We start from the raw sequence: 24683 nt of genomic DNA on the forward strand, positions 1-24683 counted from the left end.
AACGACTTGGAGCCCAGGACCGAAGTCCCCAACCGTTACGTGGGCATCATTCACTAATATGCCAGTTCAAAATACTGAGAGTCTCAAGTCTGTCTGGTTCAACCCCTGAATCAGACAGTGTATTGATTATCTGGTGGTATGTAACAGATCACACCAAAATAGTGGCTCAAAACAACAATAAACATTTATTCCTCACAATTTCTGAGTCAAGCCTTTAGGGGGATATCTTGGGCAGTTCTGGCTCTGGGTCTCTCATGAGGTCCTCAAGATATCGGCCAGGGCTGCAGTCATCTGACGGCTGGACTGAGGCTGCAGGGTCCACTTCCAAGATGGTTCACTCCCTTACCTGGCTGTCAGGGTGGTGCTGGTTGTTAGTGGGAGGCCTCATTTCCTCCCTGCATGGGCCGTCTGTCCACCTGCTACTTGATTGAATGTCCTCACTACATGATGGCTGGCTTCCTCCAGAGGGAGCTGTCCAAGAGAGAGACAGAGGTTATTCCTCTTATGGCCTGGCCTCAGAAGGCACATAGCACCACTTCTGCCACATAGCATGGTTAGAAGTCAGTCACTCGTTCCAGCACACATTCAAGAGGAGGGGATTTAGACTCCACCTTTTGAAGAAAGAAGAGTCAAAGAATTTGTGGACATATTTTAAAACCACCATAGACAAGAAAATAGAAAGCACTCTACATATTTCAAGCAAAAAAAAGCCAGAAAGAAAGAAAGATTATATCCAAACACTTGGTGCTTATCATTGAGGGGGCCAATGGTGGTGAAAGTTGGGGATGGGGGGCATTGCAGCAGTAGCCTTCAGGTTAATTTACCACAGCTGCTTTCCATAGACTCAAAACTGCTGCTGCCACTCAGAAGTCAGGAAACTTTGGGAAACCACTGATGAGGTCATTGCAGCCCCAAAGCCCCAAGGGTGGTGACTAGATGGGTAATACGGAGTCTGCTGCAGAGGAGGAAAGAATGATTTCCATCTGCTTTCCACCTTCCAAATTTCACACAAGTACATTTTATTGGCAAACCCTGCTGTCGAGGGGATCTGTGAAATATGGTTCCCAGGCTTCTAGCACCTGCAGAGAAGGGGGTAGAAATGGGTGTCAAGAGCTAACTAACACTATCCAACATATGTCCGTATACAGGTATGGTGAGGAGGCACCACCTGTACTTGGAGAAGTCCTGGAGCCCTACCTCTCTCTTTTTTTTTTTATAGGCTTATGGGTGTCCAAGGCTTTGTAAAAGGGGGGTGGTGTCCGCATAGAATAACATGGTGGAGAGCTAGCTGAGTCACAAATCTGGAAGGTGTCACTGTAGTTGGGCAGCAGGTGAGGTACTGGTTGCTGGTGACATGCAGTCAGCCCCAGAGGTGACTGGAGAAACACCTGGAGTTGATCCTTAGTTGGTCTCTGGAATGTTCTCACTGGAATGAAAGCTGGGTAGACTGCAGGCAGTGCAGCATTGGAGAGAACATAGCTGCCATTCAAAAGGGCTGCCAGAGGAAAGGTGTCCATGGGGAAATATCATTTCTCAAAATATGGTCTGTGGACCTCTACACTCAAACATCTCTGGGATGCTTCTTTACAAGGCTGATCCTGGGACTTCCCTGATGGTCCAGTGGTAAAGAATCCGCCTTCCAGACTTCCCTGGTGGTGCAGTAGTTAAGAATCCGCCTGCCCGTGCAGGGGACATGGGTTCGAGCCGTGGTCCAGGAAGATCCCACATGCCGCGGAGCAACTAAGGCTGTGTGCCACAACTACTGAGCCTGTGCTCTAGAGTCTGCGAGCCACAGCTACTGAGCCGTAGTGCTGCAACTACTGAAGCCCACTTGCCTAGAGCCCGTGCTCCACAATGGATTAATCCCAAGTATATTTGAGTACCTAATAGAGTATGAGCGTGCTAGGTACTAGAAAAAGAATGATAAATCTGTAAATATTGTTCATGAGGTGTTCATAATCTCTCTGGAGAAGATTATGGATCTTCTCCATACACAGATAATGGATACAATGAATAAATGGATACATACAATGAATGCAATGGATAATGATATGGATAATAAATCTATAGTTATTGGTTTGAAACAGTATCAAGATCCAAGTAATTCCTCCAAAGTCAACAATTTTTGAAGTAAAAGAGCTCAGAAGTAGGTAATGGGTGGGGCTAAGGGTCTGATATATTGAGGTGGAGAAATTCGTGGTGGGGATGGAGAAATGTGCTCGGTGATTTGGGGGTACTTTAGGAAAATGGGCTAGAAACCAGCTTTTTAAGAGTTTCATACTAGACTGTTGATGGCTTTAATGAGTTATACCTTGATTTGCATATTTAAGACTCATGAAAACACTCAAGTCGAAGGATTGCATCTTTGGTGGTCATTTCTCACACAGAGTCAGGAAATCTAAATTTTTAAAGTTCAGTGGATAGTTGGTGCTAACTACTTAGTACTCTAGTCTTCTCTGGGAGTTTGAAGAAGAAGCCAGCTGCTTTAGATGTCCGCACCATTCGATACAGTAAACTCACACTTTGGACTCTATGCTAAAAATACACTTGAATAGAAGCAGTAAACTCCAAGACTTCTGGGCGCGGGAGTTGCGGAAGGGGAACTAGAGGCAGAGACAAGCCCGGAGTGGGAGGGGCGAGGGAGACGTCCGAGCACCGCCCTCCTCCCCCCCCAACAAACTGGCTCCGCCCCTCAGGCTTCCGTTTGTAAACAGCGCGTGCACAGACGTGCGTGCGCAGACATTATCATTATAATAAGGTATAACATAGTTAATTTTTAAAAAAGCACATGAGTTCATAAAGATACTCAAAATGGGGGCTTCCCTGGTGGCGCAGTGGTTGAGAATCTGCCTGCTAATGCAGGGGACACGGGTTCGAGCCCTGGTCTGGGAAGATCCCACATGCCACGGAGCAGCTGGGCCCGTGAGCCACAACTACTGAGCCTGCGCGTCTGGAGCCTGTGCCCCGCAACGGGAGGGGCCGCGATAGTGAAAGGCCCGCGCACCGCGATGAAGAGCGGTCCCCGCACCGCGATGAAGAGTGGCCCCCACTTGCCGTAACCAGAGAAAGCCCTCGCACGAACCGAAGACCCAACACAGCCAAAAATAAATAAATAAATAAATAAAGTAGCTATAAAATTAAAAAAAAAAAAAAAGGCTAAAAAAAGATACTCAAAATGAAAAGTGGGGGAGCTCTTCTTTATAGAATAATGTCACCTAATAAATGCAAAAGGAATGATAGAATTAGGAAAGTGTCATTTTGTAACTATCAATGTAATAATTGATTCAGACAAGGATTATCACTGATGCACAGTTGGGTGAAGAGTTGTTTGAAAGTAGGATCTTCATTGATCCCAAAGTATCACCCCACATATTATTTATCAATTACCAAGGGGAAAAATAACTTTACCATGGAGAGATATGGAAGATACCACCTTAGTCAAGTGATCAAACTTAGCACTGGGCCACCTGAAGTGATGAAGTATGAAGAATACATCACCTATATACTATTCTTTCCCAAAATGTTTACTTTGAATCTAATGAGGAAACAGACAAATCCAGATTGTAGGGCAATTTACAAGACAACTGGTTTAGACTCTTCCAAAATGCCAGTGTCATAAAAGAACAAAAAAAATAGTAGGGAAATATTCTAGATTAAAGGAAACAAAGAGATGACATGCAATGCCTAATCTTTAATTGGACCCTGTATCAAAACAAAACAGACTTAAAGAATGTTATTGGCTTCTGGCCAAGATGAAGTAACAAGGTCCAATTTGACCTCCCACCTGAAACAATGAAAATATCAGACAGAACGTATGAAAAAATAGTTTTCAAGTAACTGGACCTCAGGCAATAAAGTTCAGTGATCCCCAGGAGATGGGAAATAAATGAACTGATCCCTATAATTGCCCTAACTTACTTCTCTGAGAGAGTTTCCAGGTCATGGTACAGGGAAAAGAAGATCAGGCAGAGACTGGTGGACTCCCTGACTGAGGAAATGGAGCTGAGAGTCTGGGAAAACCAAGGTAACTAGAGTTCACAAAGCAGAGTATCAGAGAGAAAAGAAGTGCACAGACAAAGAACTCTGGAGATATGCAGAGGGATCTCTTGAGAATTCAACAAAGTATTGGTCAGTACATTTGTGTGAGGAATTCCTTGATGCCAGGAAAAGAACCACATGAAAGGATTAATAATAAGAATAACTGGACATCACACACGGTTGTAGGAATAGTACCTGTTCCTACAAGTCAGACTGCAAAACCTCATGATACTCAGAAAGGACTTGTCTCCGTAGATGCAAATAATGAGCTCCAGACTAAAGGCTACTTGGACTCCTACCCAACGAATCTTAAACGCTAGACCTAAAAGAATAAAATTGTTCTGAGTAACTTAATTTCACCCAAAACAAAGCCCAAGCATTTTACCGGAATATAAATATATATAGCACACAATAAACTAAAACTCACAATATCTGGGATCATATGAAAAATTGCCAAGCATGCAAAGAAGTAGGAAAATATGACCCATACTGAGGAGAAAAGGCAATCAATCAAAACTAACCCATAATCTATACAGATGTTAGAATTGGCAGAAAAGAATATTTAAAAAGTTATTATACATGAAGTAAAGTTATTACAACTGTATTTCATACGTTAAAAAACCCAGACTAAACACTGAAAATGTTAAGTACAGGCATGGAAAATGTTAAACAGACCCAAATTGCGCTTCTAGAGATTAAAAACAATGTCTAAATGAAAAAGACATTGAACGAGGCTAATGGCAGATTAGACACTGCAGAAGAAAGAGTCAGTGAACATTAAGGCATAGTAATAGAAACTATCCAAAATGAAACAAAAAGAGTCACAAAACAAAACAACAACAAAAATGAATAGAGCATCAGTGAGTTGTGCAACAACTTCAAGTGGCCTAATACATGTGTACTTAGAGTCCATGAAGGAGAGGAGAAATACAAAAATTTGAAGAAATAATAGCCAAAATTTTTCCAAAATGGTAAACAGTATAAACTCACAAAGTCAAGAAGATCAATGAACTTTAAGCATAAGAAACATGGACAAAACTACACCAAGGCACAAAAAATAATCAAATTGCTCAAAACCAGCAATAAAGAGAAATATTTAAAAGCAGCCAGAGGAAAAAACTATACACTACATACAGAGGAACAAAGATAACAATGACAGCAGAATTCTTATTGGAAACAATGTAAAGGAGAACTCAGTGGAATAACATCTTTAAAGTAGTGAATTGAATTCTATCAAGCTAGAATTCTATACCCAGATGTGTCCAAACAAAAGCAAAATGAAGACTATCTCAGACATACAAAAGCTGAAAGAATTCATTACTAGCAGACTTCCACTATAAGAAATGTTAAAAGAAGTATTTTTAAGCAGAAGGAAAATGACACCAGATTGGAATATGGATCTACACAAAAGATTAACAATACTGGAATTGGGACTTCCCTGGTGGTTCAGTGGTTAAGAATCTGCCTGCCAATGCAGGGGACACAGGTTCAATCCCTGGTCCGGGAAGATCCCACATGCCGCAGAGCAACTAAGCCTGTACACCACAACTACTGAGCCTGCACTCTAGAGCCTGTGTGCCACAACTTCTGAAGCCCACGCACCTAGAGCCTGTGCTCTGCAACGAGAGAAGCCATCCAATGAGAAGCCAGTGTAGCACAACGAAGAGTACCATCTGCTCGCCGCAACTAGAGGAAGCCCATGTGAAGCAACAAGACTCAGCACAGCAAAAATCAATTTATAAAAAAAAGCTTAAAAAAAATTTTTAAAGGATTTTAGTCATTCAATATATGTCTCTGACCACAATGGAATTAAATTAGAAATTAACAAATCCCAAAAAATCTCCAAATATTTGGAAACTAAACAACACACTTCTGAGTAACTTTGTGGTCAAAGAAGAAATCAAAAGCGAAATCAGAAACTATTTTCAACTCACTGAAACTGAAAACATAATATGTCAACATGTGGGATATTGCTAACGCTGTTCTCAGCTTCCTCAACTTCCACCTTAAACTGGAAAAACGAGAGCAAATTAATCACAGAATAAGAGAAGAAAGAACACAATAAAGATCAAAGTAGAAATAAATAAAATGGAAAACAGAAAAATACTATCGATATTAAAAGGATAGTAAGAGAATATTATAGAAAACTTTATACCAATAAATTCAAGATGAAATGGACAAATTCCTTGAAAGACATGCACTACTAAAGTTTATTCAAGAATAAAGATATTAAGAAAATTGGATGTGCAGTTTAAATCCTTCCAACAAAGAAAGCTGCAAGTCCAGGTGGCTTAACTGAGAAATTCTACCAAACACTTAAGGAATAAAGTAATGCCAATTCTACACAAACTCTACCAGAAAGTTGAAGAGAAGGGAATACTTCCCAACTTATTTATAAGGCCAACTTTCACCGTATCAAGATTAGACAATGAGGGCTTCCCTGGTGGCGCAGTGGTTGAGAATCTGCCTGCTAATGCAGGGGACACGGGTTCGAGCCCTGGTCTGGGAAGATCCCACATGCCACGGAGCAGCTGGGCCCGTGAGCCACAATTGCTGAGCCTGCGCGTCTGGAGCCTGTGCCCCGCGACGGGAGGGGCCGCGATAGAGAAAGGCCCACGCACCGCGATGAAGAGCGGTCCCCGCACCGCGATGAAGAGTGGCCCCCGCTTGCCGCAACTGGAGAAAGCCCTCGCACGAACCGAAGACCCAACACAGCCAAAAATAAATAAATAAATAAATAAAATCAAGTAAAAACTTTAAAAAAAAAAAAAAAAAAAAAAAAAAAAAAAAAGATTAGACAATGACATTACAAGAAAACTATAGACCAATATCTCTCATGAACACAGAGGCAAAAATTCTTAACAAAATTTCAGCATATCAAATCCAATAATATATAAAAAGATGATACATCATGACCAAGTGGGGTTTATCTCAAGAAGGAAAGGTTGGTTTAATATTTGAAAATCAATTTACCCAACTTAGTACACTAAACAAGAAAAATCAGGACATCTCTGGTAGGGCAGTGGTTAAGAATCTACCTGCCAGTGCAGGGGACATGGGTTTGAGCCCTGGTCTGGGAAGATCCCACATGCCACGGAGCAACTAAGCCCGTGCACAACAACTACTGAGACTGCGCTCTAGAGACCGTGAGCCACAACTACTGAGCCCATGTGCCACAACTAGTGAAACCCGTGCACCTAGAGCCCGTGCTCTGCAACAAGGGAAGCCACCACAATGAGAAGCCTGCATACTGCAACGAAGAGTAGTCCCTGCTCGCCACAGCTAGAGAAAGCCTGCGTGCAGCAATGAAGACCCAATGCAGCCAAAAATAAACAAACAAATTAAGAAAAGAAGAGAAAAATCACATAATCATTGCAATAGATGCAGGAAAAGAATGAAAAAATCTAACATCCATTCCTGATTAAAGAAAAGAACAGCCCTCAGTAGACTAGGAATGGAAGGAGACTTCCTCAACTTGATAAATGACTTCTACAAAAAACCTAACATCATATTTAATGGTGAAGGACAAAGTACTTTCTCTCCAGGATCAGGACAAAGGCAAGGATGTCTGCTCTTATTACTTCTATTTGACATTGCACTGAAGGTTCTAGCCAGTGCAATAGGGCAACAAAAAGAAAAGAGATATTCAGAATGGAAAGGAAGAAGTAAAACTATCTTTATTTGCAGATAACATGATTATGTAGAAAACCTGATAGAATCTACAAAAATGCTACTGGAACTAACAAATGAGTTTATCAAGTTTGCAGGGTACAAGATCAACATACAAAAAGATTAATTTATCTCAACAAACAAGCAGAGATCAAAGTTTTAAAATACTACTTATAATAGAATCAAACATATAAAATACTTAGAATAAATCTGACAAAAGATGAAAAAGACTTGCTCACGGAAAACTGTAAAATATTGCTGGGGGGAAATTAAGGAAGACCTAAATAACTGGAGAGATATAATGTATTCATGGATCAGAAGATTCAATATTGTTAAGACATCAATTCTCCCCAAATTGATTTATAGATCAAAATCCCAGTAGGCTTTTCTATAGACATTAACAAGCTAATTCTAAAATTCATATGGAAATAAAATTTAGAATAACTAAAACAACTTTGAAAAAGAACAAAGTTGAAGAACTAACAGTAACTGATTTCAAGGCTTATGAAGCTACACTTTCAAGACACTGTGATAGTAGTGTAAAGATAGACAAAAAGATCAAAGGAACAGAATAGAAAGTTCGGAAGTAGAGAGATGTGGACAACTGACTTTCAGGTTCAAAGGCATTTAAGTGGAGAAATGATAGTCTTTTCAACAAATGATGCTGGAACAATTGAATATCCAGGTGCAAAAAAAAAAAAAAAGGAACATCCATTCAAACGATATACAGAAATGAACTCAAATTGGTTCAAAGATCTAAATGTAAAACATAAAACTATGAAACTTCTAGAACAAAACAGGTGAAAAATTTTATGACCTTAAATTAGGGAAGATATCCTAGATACAACACCAAAAGTATAATCCACAAAAAAAAAAAATAGATAAATTAGACACCATCAAAATTAAGAATTTCTGCCCTGCAAAAGACACTCCTGAGAGAATGAAAAGATGAGTCACAGAATGGGAGGAAATACTTAGCAACTTACATATTGGCTAAAGGACTAATTTCCAGAATATATAAAGAACTCTCAAAATTCCAGAAAAATATAGATAAAAGATTCAAAGATATACAGATGGAAAATAAGCATATGAAAAGATGTTTGACATGATTAATCATTAGGGATGCTACAGTGAGATACAACTACACACCTATTAAACTATCTAAAATTAAAAATACTGAGCATAGCAAGTTTTTGCTACAACGTGAAGAAAATGCAACTCTCATACACTCCTGGTAGTGATGTAAAATGATCAAACCACTATGGAAAATAGGTATTTTTTTAAAACTTAAACATACACTTACCAATGATCCAGCCATTCTACTTGCAGGTATTTACCCAAGAGAAATGGAAGTATACCTCCATACAAAGACTTGTACACAAATATTCATAGCAACTTTATCTGTAATAGACAAAGACTGAAACAACTCAAATGTCCATCAATGGTGAATAGATAAATGGTGGTACATCCATATAATGGAATACTATTCAGCAATAAACAGAAATGAATTACTGATATATACAACAATATGGATGAGGATTAAAATAATCATGCTGAGTAGAAAGCCAGTTAGAAAAAAGTATCCACTGTATGATTCCATTTACATAAAATTCTAGAAAATGCAAACAGAAAGCAGATCAACAGTTGCATGGCGATTGGGAAGGGCAAGGAACGATGGGAAGGAAGAATTACAAAGAGACATTAAGAAACTTTCTGTGGTGATGGACATTTTGATTTTGATGATGTCTTCATGGTGTGTATGTATGTGTGTGTGGAACACAGATTATTGTATGTCAATTATACCTCAAAAAGATGTTAAAAGAAATGATATTATATGAGAGAGACAATTGGGGAAATTTGAATAGCAACTCTTTATTATATAATATTATTGTGTAGGAATTTAATTTCTTCAATACTCTGTGTTAACAGAATTGTAGTTACATAGGGAAATAATTTTTAATATCCAGAGAGGAGGACATCTAGCTGACAGGAGAGGGACTGCAATTGTGGCAGATGCTGTGGAAGGCTGAGGAAGATGAGGCTAGAGCAGTGACCAACAGATGTGACAGCTTGGTGAAGACAGTAATTTGTCAGCTGACCTGACAAAGACGGTTGGAACAGACTGCTAAATGCAGGGCCCTTTTCGCCTACTAATCTCATGCAATCCCCTCGGCTAGCCTTGGCATAACAGAAAGTTTCTATTAGCTTGCCATATTGGAGGGGGGATGGCACAATTTAAGGTGCAGTTAGTTGTGTAATAAGCTGTCACAGTAGGATCCTACAGAAATAGTTTTTTAAACTGCAAAAAAATGAAACTTGACCCTTCCCTCACAACATATATGAAAGTTAACTCAAAATGAATCATAGACCTAAATGTAACTATACAACTTCTGGAAGAAAACATAGGAGAAAATCTTTGTGATTTTGGGTTAGACAATGGGGTCTCACACAAAGATTTCTTAGATAAGACACAAAGAAGCACAAACCATCTAAGAAAAATTGCTAAGGGACTTCCCTGGTGGTTAAGACTCCGAGTTCCCAATGCAGGGGGCCTGGGTTCGATCCCTGGTCAGGGAACTAGATCACACATGCATGCCACAACTAAGAGTTCGCATGCCACAACTAAGAAGCCCATGAGCTGCAACTAAGACCCAGCACAACCAAATAAATAAATTAAATTAATATAAAAAAAGAAAAATTGCTAAATTAGAGTTCATCAAAAATTTAAAACCTCTAGTCTTCACAGACACTTTAATACAATGAAGATAAGTCACAATCTGGGAGAAGATATTTACTAAACACATATCTGGGAGAAAGGACTTTTTCCATTGCTTTATATATAAAGCACTCTTAAAACTCAATATAAATATCCAATTAAAAAACAGATTTGAACAGACACTTCATTTAAAAAGATATTTGCACATGAATAGACAGTCAACACCATCAGCTATTACAGAAGTGCAAAATGTGGCAAAAACCACGAGATGCAACTACACACCTACTAGAAAGGTTAAAAGTTTTTAAAAAACAAATATAATGATCAGTTGAAGATGTGGAGCAACTGCAACTCTCATAGACTGATAGTGGGAAAGCAAAATGGCACAGGCACTTTAGAAAACAGTTTAGCACTTTCGTAAAAAGTTAAATATGCACTTAGCATATGATGGAGCAATCCAACCCTTAGGTATTTTACCCCAAAGAAATGAAAACATACGCTCGCACAAAACATATGTTCACACACACATGTGAGTGTTTTCAGAGGCTTTGTTCATAATAGCCAAAAAACTAGAAACAACTCAAATGTTCATCAAATGATGAATGCGTAAACAAACTGTGTATCCACACAACTAGAATACTACTCAGCAATAAAAAGGAATGAACTACTGACAGGTGCAACAAAACAGATGAATCTCCAAAGAGACTGGTTAAGTCAAAGAAGCCAAAAACAAAAGGCTACATGCCACATGATTTCATTTATAAGATATTCTGGAAAAGGCAACATTATACGGACAAAAATCAGATTGGTGGTTGCCAGGGTCTGGTAGTGGGAGGTGGATGGATTGACTACAAAGGGACATGAGGGGTCTTTTGGGAGTGCAGAAGTTTTCTTTACCTCAAATGTGGTGGTGGCTACAGAACTATACGTTTGTCAAAACACATCACACTGTATATGTAAAAATAGTGAATTTTGTTAAATGAAAATTATACATAAATAAACCTGACTTAAGAAAATAATAAAAGAAACGTAAAAAAACAATTGAGTGAAAACAAATGTATGAAAAATCAACTTACAGTTTTTCCAATTCAAGGGTCATCATGAGGATGCTTTCAATTGTTGTAAGTGACACTTGTGTTGTTCCCATGTCTCTGAAGGAGAAGCCCAAACATGCATGATATAAAACCCAAAGACAAAAATTCTAAACTTAAAAAGATACTTAACATGTGATTACTTCAATTCTGGTTTCTTACTTGCCATACATGATAATGCCAAAGAGCTCTTATTGAAGAAATTTAAATTTGCATCATCAAATTAATGACCTTGGTGCTGAACAGTACAATCATTTTTTATTATCCTAACTTCTCATTTTCAATTGCATCTACCTCTTTTGATCACCCTTTTTTTAAAAAATGCTGTCACCCTTATTCCTTTTTGCTTTCTGGGATAAATAATATTCCTACATGCATCTACATGTTCCATATCTATATGTGTTCTTCAACACTGTTCTCATTCTCTGCTGGCTGTCTTACCCATATATATTCTTTCTTAATCCTTTTCTTTGCCAATAACTCTTATTTTCAATAACCCAGTTAAAATCTAAATTATGACTTTTTAGCCAAAGTACTCAATCTTTGACACAAGTAAAAAAGAGCAGAAATTATCTCATGAGCCATGAAATTGTTGCAATACTTACAAATATTTTAATGCTGGCAATTTAAAAAGATAAGAATCTTCAACTGTTGTCAAAGGATTACGATTGAGAATTCTGAAAAATGGAATGGAATTTAAATTATCTGCATTTTCAATTACTTCCATGAAAGCTTATATTCATTTTTTTTTTTTGGTACGGAACGTGAAAGTTTTAAAAAAAATCATTTTCTGTCTTTACCTGTAAATCACCCTTAGCATCTGTAAAACACTCTCTCATTGGGAACTACCCAGGTCTCTAGATGATAAAGTGGAGAAGAGAAACAAACAAACAAACAAACAAATAGAAACAAAAGTGGCTAGCAAAGAAAACATATGCCAAAGAACTTTTCAGGTTAAAAACCCTAGAAGTGACTATGCTGGTAGGAAGCCCTTGTTCTGTAAAAAAGTACTATTTCTAGTGTCTTCCATAATTCCAGGTGTTTTTCTTTCATCTCTACAAATTTTTTTAAATTTCATGATTTAAACTACCCAGTTAAAGACAAAAATAGGGCTAATTCCTTGGTTCTGGAGCCAAAGAAGAAGAGATAAATCCAAGAGGAACTGGTGAAAGCCATAGTCCTATCACATAGTCCCATGTGTATTCTTGGATCATAGCCTTTGTTACTGTGTATGTAATCACCTGTTTACTTGTCAGTCTCCTAAATTGCCAGCAACTTGAGATCAGGGACCACACTTTATTGTCATTATTATTCCTGTGCCTGACATAGTGCCTAATATTTACTAGGTATTTAATAAATGTTTGCTGAATAAATAAATAACATTTTGTTTATATATCAATAAAATAAACAAATTAAGTTTGGGGAACAAAATTTTATTCCAAAATGCTGGAATAGATTTTCGTCTTAGTTCTTTCTTTCTTTTTTTTCTTTTTTCTTAGTTCTTTAAAATAAATAAGGGGGAAAAAAACCCAAAAGAAACAGGAAGAAAGAAAAGAATATCTGACTTTAGGTTAACTCTACTCAAGAATTAATAATGTATTGTGCAAATATTATAAAGATAATTATCAAAACTAATATCTTTTGGGTTGCCAGGCATCTGTGATCAGCATTTAACATTTAATCCTCACAGTAACATTATGTGATAGATATATTACCCCATTGTACAAATGAGGAAACTGAGGCACAGAGAAGTTATATAACTTGTCCTAAGTCATCAAGCTAGTAAGAAGCAGAGCTGGAATTTGAACTCAGTTCTGACTCTAAAGCCTGTGTTTAACTTGAATGAAAAAAAGGGGGGGGGTTTAAAACATCTGTTACTTTAACCTTAATTTTGAGAGCACTAAATATAGAAATACCTTTTCAAACTTCATCTACCCATCTGGGAAAGCCTCTATGAGAATGATATTTTCTCTTTTTATTTATTTTTGCCTTAATCACCTCCCATGATAAATATTTAATTAGCCTATGGTCATTGAGACTTTAGAGATTTTAAAAAAATATTGCAGGAAAATCAGTAAAAATGATGGAGGAAGGACATCTGAAAATTCATCCCTCCATAGAAGCAACAATAACAAGAACAACAACAACAACAACAACAAAACTGGCAAAAATGGTCCGGATCAACTTTTTCTGAACTCTGGAAATTTAACCAACAGGCTTGCAGCAAATTGGGGAGCAATTTATTCAAGGAAAACAAATTAATTTCTCTAAGAACAATGAGATCTGTGTTGCTTTAACTTGTCCTTGCCCTTTGCTCTCCATGCCAGTGGTAGCCTTGAAAAACAGCCCACATCCCTGGTACCAGGAGGAGCAGCATGGACTGGGAGGTCCTTCAAAGCCTCATTCCCAAAGAACTGTCATTGTTTTACATGTCTGGTGGTCCCCTGGAAGACCTCACTTGAAAGACTTGCCTTTGACCTGACTGAGAGCTGTCTAGTGAGAAAAGCTTCTCCTCAGATGGCATTTTTGGAAAACATTTTCAAGCAAATATTTTAACATGGCGGTTGCATGAGGCAATGGATAACAGTTTGGGGCAAAAAACAGCCCAACCAAAAAGCTTAAAAAGAAAACCTGAGGAATGAGATGTCCACAGAGACTTTGAAATGTTCCAATGTATTCCTGGGAAACTGGAAGACCACAAGACATATTCCTGGGAATCTAGGAAAATAACTGTTAGCATTAATAAATGAGTTCAGCAAGGTTGTAGGATATAAGATCAATATTATTTCTACACACCAGCAATGAGTAGTTCAAAAATGAAATTAAGAAAACAATTCCAGGGCTTCCCTGGTGGCGCAGCGGTTGAGAATCTGCCTGCCAATGCAGGGGACACGGGTTCGAGCCCTGGTCCGGGAAGATCCCACATGCCACGGAGCAACTGGGCCCGTGAGCCACAACTACTGAGCCTGCGCGTCTGGAGCGTGTGCTCCGCAACAAGAGAGGCCGCGACAGTGAGAGGCCCGCGCACCGCAATGAAGAATGGCCCCCGCTTGCCGCAACGGGAGGAAGCCCTCGCACAGAAACGAAGACCCAACACAGCCATAAGTAAATAAATTAAAAAAAAAAAAAAGAAAGAAAACAATTCCATGTGTAACAGCATCAAAACAAATAAAATACTTAGGGAAAAATTTAACCAAGTAAGTGCAAGATTCACACTGAAAAGTACAAAACTGTTGAAAGAAATTGAAGAAGATCTAAATAAATAGAAAGACATGCTGGATTCATGGACTGGAAGATAATCTTATTAAAATTTCACTACTTCCCAAATCGACCTATGGTTCCATTGCAATTCCTATCAAAATCCCAGCTGACTTCTTTCCAGAAATTGCCAAGCTAATTCTAAAATTCATATGGCAATTCAAGGAAACAGAATAACCAAAACAATGTTGGTAAAGAACAAAGTGGGAGGACTCACACATCCTGGTTTCAAAACTCAGTTCAAAGCGACTGCAATCACAGTGTGGTACTGGAATAAGAACAGACATGTAAATCAATGGAACAGAATTGACAGTATCGAAATAAACCCTCATATTTATGGTCTATTGATTTTCAACAAGGGTGCCAAAACAATTCAATGTGGAAAGAACAGTCTTTTCAAATGATGCTGGGACAACTGTACATCCACACACAAAATAATGAAGTTGGACTCCTATACTTCCCACCATATATGAAAATTAACTCCAAATGGATCAAATATCCAAATGTAAGAGCTAAGCCTATAAAACTCTTAGAAGTAAACACAGGAGTAAATCTTTATGACCTTGCATTAGACAACAGTTTCTTAGATATGATACCAGAAGCACAGACAACCAAAGGCAAAATAGATGAATTGGATTTTATAAAAATTAAAAAGTTTGTGCTTCAAAGGACACTATCAAGAAAGTGAAAAAACATATAGAATGGGAGAAAATACTACAGGTGGGAAGAATAAGATGCAGTTGGGAGAAGAAAAGTGTAGTAGTTGCTAGGTGTGACAATCTCAAAATTTTGAACTATTACAAATAAAACAGCCACCCTAAATCACCCCAAAGGACAGATCCAAGTTATTTTTGTTTTTAGCGTTTATGCTTTTCTAAATCTGAGAAGCTGCCAGGATTCTAGTACACAGCAAAAAGTGATGACAACACCCTGAAGTGTGTAAGCTTTTGTGTGTACATAGCTATCTAAAGGAAACAATTGCTAGTTGACTGGGGGAGCATTAGGGCTGCTCTGTGACCGCAGCTCAATTTGCCTTCATAGTGTGGCCACACCTACCTCACTGATATTCTCAACAATGGGGGCAATAATTCAATAGGGATAAGGCTTTGATTTTCCTCTTATTCTCTCTTAGTGCTTATGTTCTTGGTACAATACTGATGTACCACAGACACGCCAGCATGTGAATGTCCTCTGTTTGGTTAAGTTATATAGCCTTTCTACATTGTAGAGTCCTCCAGTTTCTAAAATCATGGAGCTTGTATTGTTAGAACCAATGAAGTGACTAAAAGAATTTTTAAAAGTAAGCCATCAGTCTGCACCTGCATAGGTGAATGAAGGAGAAACACTTTAAAGTCAGGAAAAAAATAGACTTAACATTTAGGATTTTCAACCACTGCTGGTCTTGCATAATATATTTCATTCCTGATTTTATCTGAAAGAGATATGATTACTACCACCATTCAAAAAGTGGTACTTCATTAATTAATAAGCTCTTGGCTTATCTCTGAGGTAGATTTCGGATTTAAAATAGACTACCACACTGCTAACTACTTCACCTGATGTTTGTCAATAACATAGAGGCTTCATTCAAGAAACCTTCTGAGAAGTGGATTAAAGTTTTACTGAGCTCTGACCGCCACAGCAACAGTCAGCTCTACCCACCACCAGAGCCTCCCATCAAGCCTCTTAGATAGCCTCAACCACCAGAGGGCAGACAGCAGAAGCACGAAAAACTACAATCCTGCAGCCTGTGGACCAAAAACCACAGTTACAGAAAGATAGACAAGATGAAAAGGCAGAGGGCTATGTACCAGATGAAGGAACAAGAAAAAATCCCAGAAAAACAACTAAATGAAGTGGAGATAGGCAACCTTCCAGAAAAAGAATTCAGAATAATGATAGTGAAGATGATCCAGGACCTCAGAATAAGAATGGAGGCAAAGATTGAGAAGATGCAAGAAATGATTAACAAAGACCTAGAAGAATTAAAGAACAAACAAACAGAGATGACCAATACAATAACTGAAATGAAAACTACACTAGAAGGAATCAATAGCAGAATAACTGAGGCAGAAGAACGGATAAGTGACCTGGAAGACAGAATGGTGGAATTCACTGCTGCGGAACAGAATAAAGAAAAAAGAATGAAAAGAAATGAAGACAGCCTAAGAGACCTCTGGGAAAACATTAAATGCAACAACATTCGCATTATAGGGGTCCCAGAAGGAGAAGAGAGAGAGAAAGGACCAGAGAAAATATTTGAATAGATTATAGTCGAAAACTTCCCTAACATGGGAAAGGAAATAGCCACCCAAGTCCAGGAAGCTCAGAAAGTCCCATACAGGATAAACCCAAGGAGAAACACGCCGAGACACATAGTAATCAAAGTGGCAAAAAGTAAAGACAAAGAAAAATTATTGAAAGCAGCAAGGGAAAAACGACAAATAACATACAAGGGAACTCCCATAAGGTTAACAGCTGATTTCTCAGCAGAAACTCTACAAGCCAGAAGAACCTACAACCAAGATTACTGTACCCGGCAAGGATCTCATTTAGATTTCATGGAGAAATCAAAAGCTTTACAGACAAGCAAAAGCTAAGAGAATTCAGCACCACCAAACCAGCTCTACAACAAATGCTAAAGGAACTTCTCTAAGTGGGAAACACAAGAGAAGAAAAGGACCTACAAAAACAAACCCAAAACAATTAAGAAAATGGTCATAGGAACATACATATCGATAATTACCTTAAACGTGAATGGATTAAATGCCCCAACCAAAAGACATAGACTGGCTGAATGGATACAAAAACAAGACCCATATATATGCTGTCTACAAGAGACCCACTTTAGACCTAGGGACACATACAGACTGAAAGTGAGGGGATGGAAAAAGATATTCCATGCAAATGGAAATCAAAAGAAAGCTGGAGTAGCTATACTCATATCAGATGAAATAGACTTTAAAATAAAGAATGTTACAAGAGACAAGGAAGGACACTACATAATGATCAAGGGATCAATCCAAGAAGAAGATATATCAATTATAAATATATATGCACCCAACATAGGAGCACCTCAATACATAAGGCAACTGCTAACAGCTATAAAAGAGGAAATCGACAGTAACACAATAATAGTGGGGGACTTTAACACCTCACTTACACCAATGGACAGATCATCCAAAATGAAAATAAATAAGGAAACAGAAGCTTTAAATGACACAATAGACCAGATAGATTTAATTGATATATATAGGACATTCCATCCAAAAACAGCAGATTACACGTTCTTCTCAAGTGCTCATGGAATATTCTCCAGGATAGATCACATCTTGGGTCACAAATCAAGCCTCAGTAAATTTAAGAAAATTGAAATCATATCAAGCACCTTTTCTGACCACAATGCTATGAGATTAGAAATGAATTACAGGGAAAATAACGTAAAAAAGACAAACACATGGAGGCTAAACAATACGTTACTAAATAACCAAGAGATCACTGAAGAAATCAAAGAGGAAATCAAAAAATACCTAGAGACAAATGACAATGAAAACACGACGACCCAAAACCTATGGGATGCAGCAAAAGCAGTTCTAAGAGGGAAGTTTATAGCTATACAAGCCTACCTCAAGAAACAAGAAAAATCTCAAGTAAACAATCTAACCTTACACCTAAAGAAGCTAGAGAAAGAAGAACAAACAAAACCCAAAGTTAGCAGAAGGAAAGAAATCATAAAGATCAGAGCAGAAATAAATGAAATAGAAACAAAGAAAACAATAGCAAAGATCAATAAAACTAAAAGTTGGTTCTTTGAGAAGATAAACAAAATTGATAAGCCATTAGCCAGACTCATCAAGAAAAAGAGGGAGAGGACTCAAATCAATAAAATCAGATATGAAAAAGGAGAAGTTACAACAGACACCGCAGAAATACAAAGCATCCTAAGAGACTACTACAAGCAACTTTATGCCAATAAAATGGACAACCTGGAAGAAATGGACAAATTTTTAGAAAGGTGTAACCTTCCAAGACTGAACCAGGAAGAAACAGAAAATATGAACAGACCAATCACAAGTAATGAAATTGAAACTGTGATTAAAAATCTTCCAATAAACAAAAGTCCAGGACCAGATGGCTTCACAGGTGAATTCTATCAAACATTTAGAGAAGAGCTAACACCTATCCTTCTCAAACTCTTCCAAACAATTGCAGACGAATGAACACTCCCAAACTCATTCTATGAGGCCACCATCACCCTGATATCAAAACCAGACAAAGACACTACAAAAAAAGAAAATTACAGACCAATATCACTGATGAATATAGATGCAAAAATCCTCAACAAAATACTAGCAAACAGAATGAACAACACATTAAAAGGATCATACACCACGATCAAGTGGGATTTATCCCAGGGATGCAAGGATTCTTCAATATATGCAAATCAATCAATGTGATACACCATATTAAAAAATTGAAGAATAAAAACCATATGATCATCTCAATAGATGCAGAAAAAGCTTTCAACAAAATTCAACACCCATTTATGATAAAAACTCTCCAGAAAGTGGGCATAGAGGGAACCTACCTCAACATAATAAAGGCCATATATGACAAACCCACAGCAAACATCATTCTCAATGGTGAAAAACTGAAAGCATTTCCTCTAAAATCAGGAACGAGACAAGGATGTCCACTCACACCACCATTATTCAACATAGTTCTGGAAGTCCTAGCCACGGCAATCAGAGAAGAAAAAGAAATAAAAGGAATCCAAATTGGAAAAGAAGAAGTAAAACTGTCACTGTTTGCAGATGACATGATACTATACAAAGAGAATCCTAAAACTGCTAGAGCTAATTAATGAATATAGTAAAGTTGCAGGATACAAAATTAATGCACAGAAATCTCTTGCATTCCTATACACTAATGATGAAAAATCTGAAAGAGAAATTATGGAAACACTCCCATTTACCATTGCAACAAAAAGAATAAAATACCTAGGGATAAACCTACCTAGGGAGACAAAAGACCTGTATGCAGAAAACTATAAGACACTGATGAAAGAAATTAAAGATGATACCAACAGATGGAGAGATATACCATGTTCTTGGATTGGAAGAATCAATATTGTGAAAATGACTATACTACCCAAAGCAATCTACAGATTCAATGCAATCCCTATCAAATTACCAATGGCATTTTTTATGGAGCTAGAACAAATCATCTTAAAATTTGTATGGAGACACAAAAGACCCCGAATAGCCAAAGCAGTCTTGAGGGAAAAAAAACAGAGCTGGAGGAATCAGACTCCCTGACTTCAGACTATACTACAAAGCTACAGTAATCAAGACAATATGGTACTGGCACAAAAACAGAAACATAGATCAATGGAACAAGATAGAAAGCCCAGAGATTAACCCACGCACCTATGGTCAACTAATCTATGACAAAGGAGGCAAAGATATACAATGGAGAAAAGACAGTCTCTTCAATAAGTGGTGCTGGGAAAACTGGACAGCTATATGTAAAAGAATGAAATTAGAATACTCCCTAACACCATACACAAAAATAAACTCAAAATGGATTAGAGACCTAAATATAAGACTGGACACTATAAAACTCTTAGAGGAAAACATAGGAAGAACACTCTTTGACATAAATCACAGCAAGATCTTTTTTGATCCACCTCCTAGAGTAATGGAAATAAAAACAAAAATAAACAAATGGGACCTAATGAAACTTCCAAGCTTTTGCACAGCAAAGGAAACCATAAACAAGACGAAAAGACAACCCTCAGAATGGGAGAATATATTTGCAAACGAATCAACGGACAAAGGATTAATCTCCAAAATATACAAACAGCTCATTCAGCTCAATATTAAAGAAACAAACAACCCAATCCAAAAATGGGCAGAAGACCTAAATAGACATTTCTCCAAAGAAGACATACAGACGGCCACGAAGCACATGAAAAGATGCTCAACATCACTAATTATTAGAGAAATGCAAATCAAAACTACAATGAGGTATCACCTCACTCCTGTTAGAATGGGCATCATCAGAAAATCTACAAACAACAAATGCTGGAGAGGGTGTGGAGAAAAGGGAACCCTCTTGCACTGTTGGTGGGAATGTAAATTGATACAGCCACTATGGAGAACAATATGGAGGCTCCTTAAAAAACTAAAAATAGAATTACCATATGACCCAGCAATCCCACTACTGGGCATATACCCAGAGAAAACCGTAATTCAAAAAGACACATGCACCCGAATGTTCATTGCAGCACTATTTACAATAGCCAGGTCATGGAAGCAACCTAAATGCCCATCAACAGACGAATGGATAAAGAAGATGTGGTACATATATACAATGGAATATTACTCAGCCATAAAAAGGAACAAAATTGAGTCATTTGTTGAGACGTGGATGGATCTAGAGACTGTCATACAGAGTGAAGTAAGTCAGAAAGAGAAAAACAAATATCGTATATTAACACATGTATGTGGAACCTAGAAAAATGGTACAGATGAGCCGGTTTGCAGGGCAGAAGTTGAGACACAGATGTAGAGAATGGACATATGGACACCAAGGGGGGAAAACTGCGGTGGGGTGGGGATGGTGGTGTGCTGAATTGGGCGATAGGGATTGACATGTATACACTGATGTGTATAAAATTGATGTCTATTAAGAACCTGCAGTATAAAAAAACAAACAAACAAAACAACTAATACTAAACTTTCATTGGGTTATTTGTATGGAAATATGTTAATATAAATGTTTCAGACATTACATGAAATTTCTAAAAATCTTATTTGTATTTGTATGGAAATATGTATGGAAATATGTTAATATAAATGTTTCAGACATTACATGAAATTTCTAAAAAAAAAAAAAGAATGTTCTATGAGTTATCCCTTCTTCACGATGTAACAAAGACAGTGCTGTGAAGAGAAAGAGCATGCACTTTGGATGGGATGGACCTAGATTCAAACTAGTTAGTGTGAGTGTGACCTCAGATGAGTCACCCTGAACCCATGGACCTCAGGGAGTACTCGTGCTGCACTGGAAATCCCTGGGTTGCCTCTTAAAGCAGCCAATGAATATAACCTGTTTACCACACTGGCTGGCTCACACTGAGAAACATCCTCTGGCTGTCCTCACTACCCTACCCAAGGTGCCAAGCCTGTGCCAACCCAAGAGTGCCTCGTGCTGCCCAGACTTGCTGCCATCCAACCCATGAGAGGACCGGGTAGCAAGAGAGATGTGTGTCCTCCTGGTACCTGTCTCGATGTGTTCAGTAGCAAGTAACAGAAAAATCCAGCGAACAGTGTTTAAATCATAAGGATGGTTACTGCTCACTTAACAAGTAATCTGAGACAGGCAGTCCCAGGGAAGCTTTGGTGCCTCAGTGATGCAGTCAAGGAAGTGGGCTTGCTTCTTCTCCTCTGCCATCCTCAGGGCATCCACAATGTTTTCCTGCAGGATCACAGGATGGCTGCCCAAGCTTCCCATCCTCACCGGACAGCTCCCAAGAAGGAAGAACTTTTTTTTCCTCGCATGTCTCCCTTTTCCTGCAAGGAGTATCTTTCCAAAGGCCCTAGCAACTTTCCCTTATATCTTTTTATTTTATTTATTTATTTTTTAAAATTGAAGTATAGTTGATTTACAAAAAAAAAAAAAAAAAGAAACCTACTGACTTATAATTACCTGAAACCCGGTAATGAATCAAGGTTTTGTGGAACCTGAACCTCATCTACTTTGGGAAATCCTATCTAATAAAAACATGCAACGTTATGAATACAAAAATGGCTAGGACCCCTCTCAAGACCTTGGAGGGGACCTAAGCAAGTGAGGAGCCCTGAAGCCTAAGCTTCATTGAATTTATGATAAATCCACCTGAGCTGCGGCCCTTTGCCAAACTTATTTAATGCAGGCAACTTATAAACACCCCAGTAATATGTCATTATAGGTAGTAAAATGACTTAACTCGAGGGTGGCATCTTCCCTTGGTGGCTTGCCTTTGGAAAGAGATGTAATAAAGTTTGTATCTCACCATGGCAAATGTTTCCTGAAGCAAATTAGTTTTGTCTGTTACAAAGACTTAACCCAAAACAAAGACTTACTATACTGTGACAATCTCTTGAAAGTAACTGCGAATGAGTTTTAGGAGTACAGTACTAACTTATTTCCAACACCAGATAGTTCTGATTCTCTCACTACCGATTTCTGTTATTTAAGAGGAACACAAAATCAAAAGAAACAAGTTGGTGCCTCTTCCATTGCAAATCTTTTCTAACTTACCACCCATTTTCTACTTCATCAACCCATCCTCACCTTGTTACCCTGCTGCACAGATGCTAGAATGGCTCTCATATAGGTTTTCCCATCAACAACCATCTTTCTCCTTCCAGAATGTAAGTTTCTTGGGGATAAAGTCCCTGCCCTATGCGTCTTTCTATCCCCAGCACTTAGTACAGTGCTGACACACAGTGGGCATGGCACTGAGTGAACGTTTTTGAATGAATTCATTAATTTTTAAACTGTGACTGATTGATTGATTGATTTCCACAATATATTTTCCTCTGTTGCCTACATAACAATAGTGAAACTCTGATTCTTATAAGGAACTCTTGGTGTTATGGGATGTTTAGGAAAGGCAGTGAGTTTAAGACGTTGTATTGACGCTACTAAAACCTCCTGGTGAAGGGACCTCATGAGCCTGCTCTCCGGTGTGCTGGCAAAAGAAAAACTGACCCGCGGTGCTCTCTCCCCAAGGTAAGCATCAGCACACTAACAAGGGAAAGGAAGGAGGCCGCTAAAGATAGGCATCTGCAGGAATTGCTAATCCAGCTCCAGACACAGCCTCAACACCTTCATTAACCCAAAATGAACTGTGTGAAACTGGATTTCTGAACCACAAGACAGGTAAGGGAGTCTTTTCCAAAGCCAGGTGTAGAAGAGCTCTTTACCTTGAGTCTAAAATCGCCTTCGGGCCATTGAACGTACCCACTCTCATTTGCTTGTGTCGTGAGAAATCACAGAATTTTTGAGCTGAAGGGGTGTAAAACCCACACTTCTTACTGAAGAGTAGTCAGCAGAGAAAGTATATTGAATTAGGCTACAGCAATGTATTTTCTTTATATTTCTCACACTATAGCTGAACACAAACAACGTCTTTTTCCATACCTCAAAGCTTCCTATTGGCCACAGATAATTCACTTCAGAGATATATGCTTTTTGAAAAATAATGTTCTGGGTGGCTGGGGAGAGCCCTGTGGTGGGTGTTCAGGAATTCTTTCTGCTTTACCATTTAAAAGAGCTAATAATGGTTGGGGAAGCACCCACACCTTTTGCTCCCTGAAGAATTCGGTGCTAAACTTAGTTCTTTGCTGCTCTGTGTGGCATACATTTTAAGCAGTTAGGAACTTTGCACATGAGCAGGAATCAAAGTGAAATTCAAAAGTGGAACTTCATGGACCATTCGCATATTGGAGAGGCATCAGTGGGATTCCATGACAATGCTACTTTGAGTGTTTTTGCTTGGTGCCTTTTATTGCCCGTGCCAAAGATCAATACTATGGAAAGCAGAGCGATTCATATATATGAGTTAAACAAGTCTCTTGGCCTCTTTGTACCTTAGTTTCCTCATTTGAAAAAAAAAAATAAATGGCTCTCAGGACATACTTTCCAGAATTCATACTGGGCTTACACCCAGCTAACCAAGAACTGCATGATGTTTTTACACACAGTTTTACATGCATTCATCTTCTATTTCACTTACAACTTGTGTAAAAACTGCATTCCATGCCAGGCCTGAAACGTTCCAAAGCTCAGTTCTGTGAGTAAATTGCAACCAAGATTTCTACAAAAAAAGACACAAGCAAAAGAAGAAGAAAAATATATAT

The 24683-nt window shown here is 38.2% G+C and overlaps 1 long non-coding RNA gene across 1 annotated transcript; it reads right to left on the bottom strand.

Annotated features, from left to right (window-relative positions):
* Nucleotides 1–161: 161 nt before the first annotated feature.
* Nucleotides 162–24679, bottom strand: LOC130705940 (uncharacterized). The gene is made up of 4 exons (XR_009006335.1): nucleotides 24560–24679; nucleotides 12120–12191; nucleotides 11500–11574; nucleotides 162–471 (listed from the first exon to the last, which is right to left on the bottom strand). It is a non-coding gene; the product is annotated as an uncharacterized LOC130705940 (long non-coding RNA).
* Between the last annotated feature and the right edge of the window lie 4 nt (nucleotides 24680–24683).

Source organism: Balaenoptera acutorostrata, chromosome 20, assembly GCF_949987535.1.
Source record: "Balaenoptera acutorostrata chromosome 20, mBalAcu1.1, whole genome shotgun sequence".
Classification (NCBI taxonomy): domain Eukaryota; kingdom Metazoa; phylum Chordata; class Mammalia; order Artiodactyla; family Balaenopteridae; genus Balaenoptera; species Balaenoptera acutorostrata.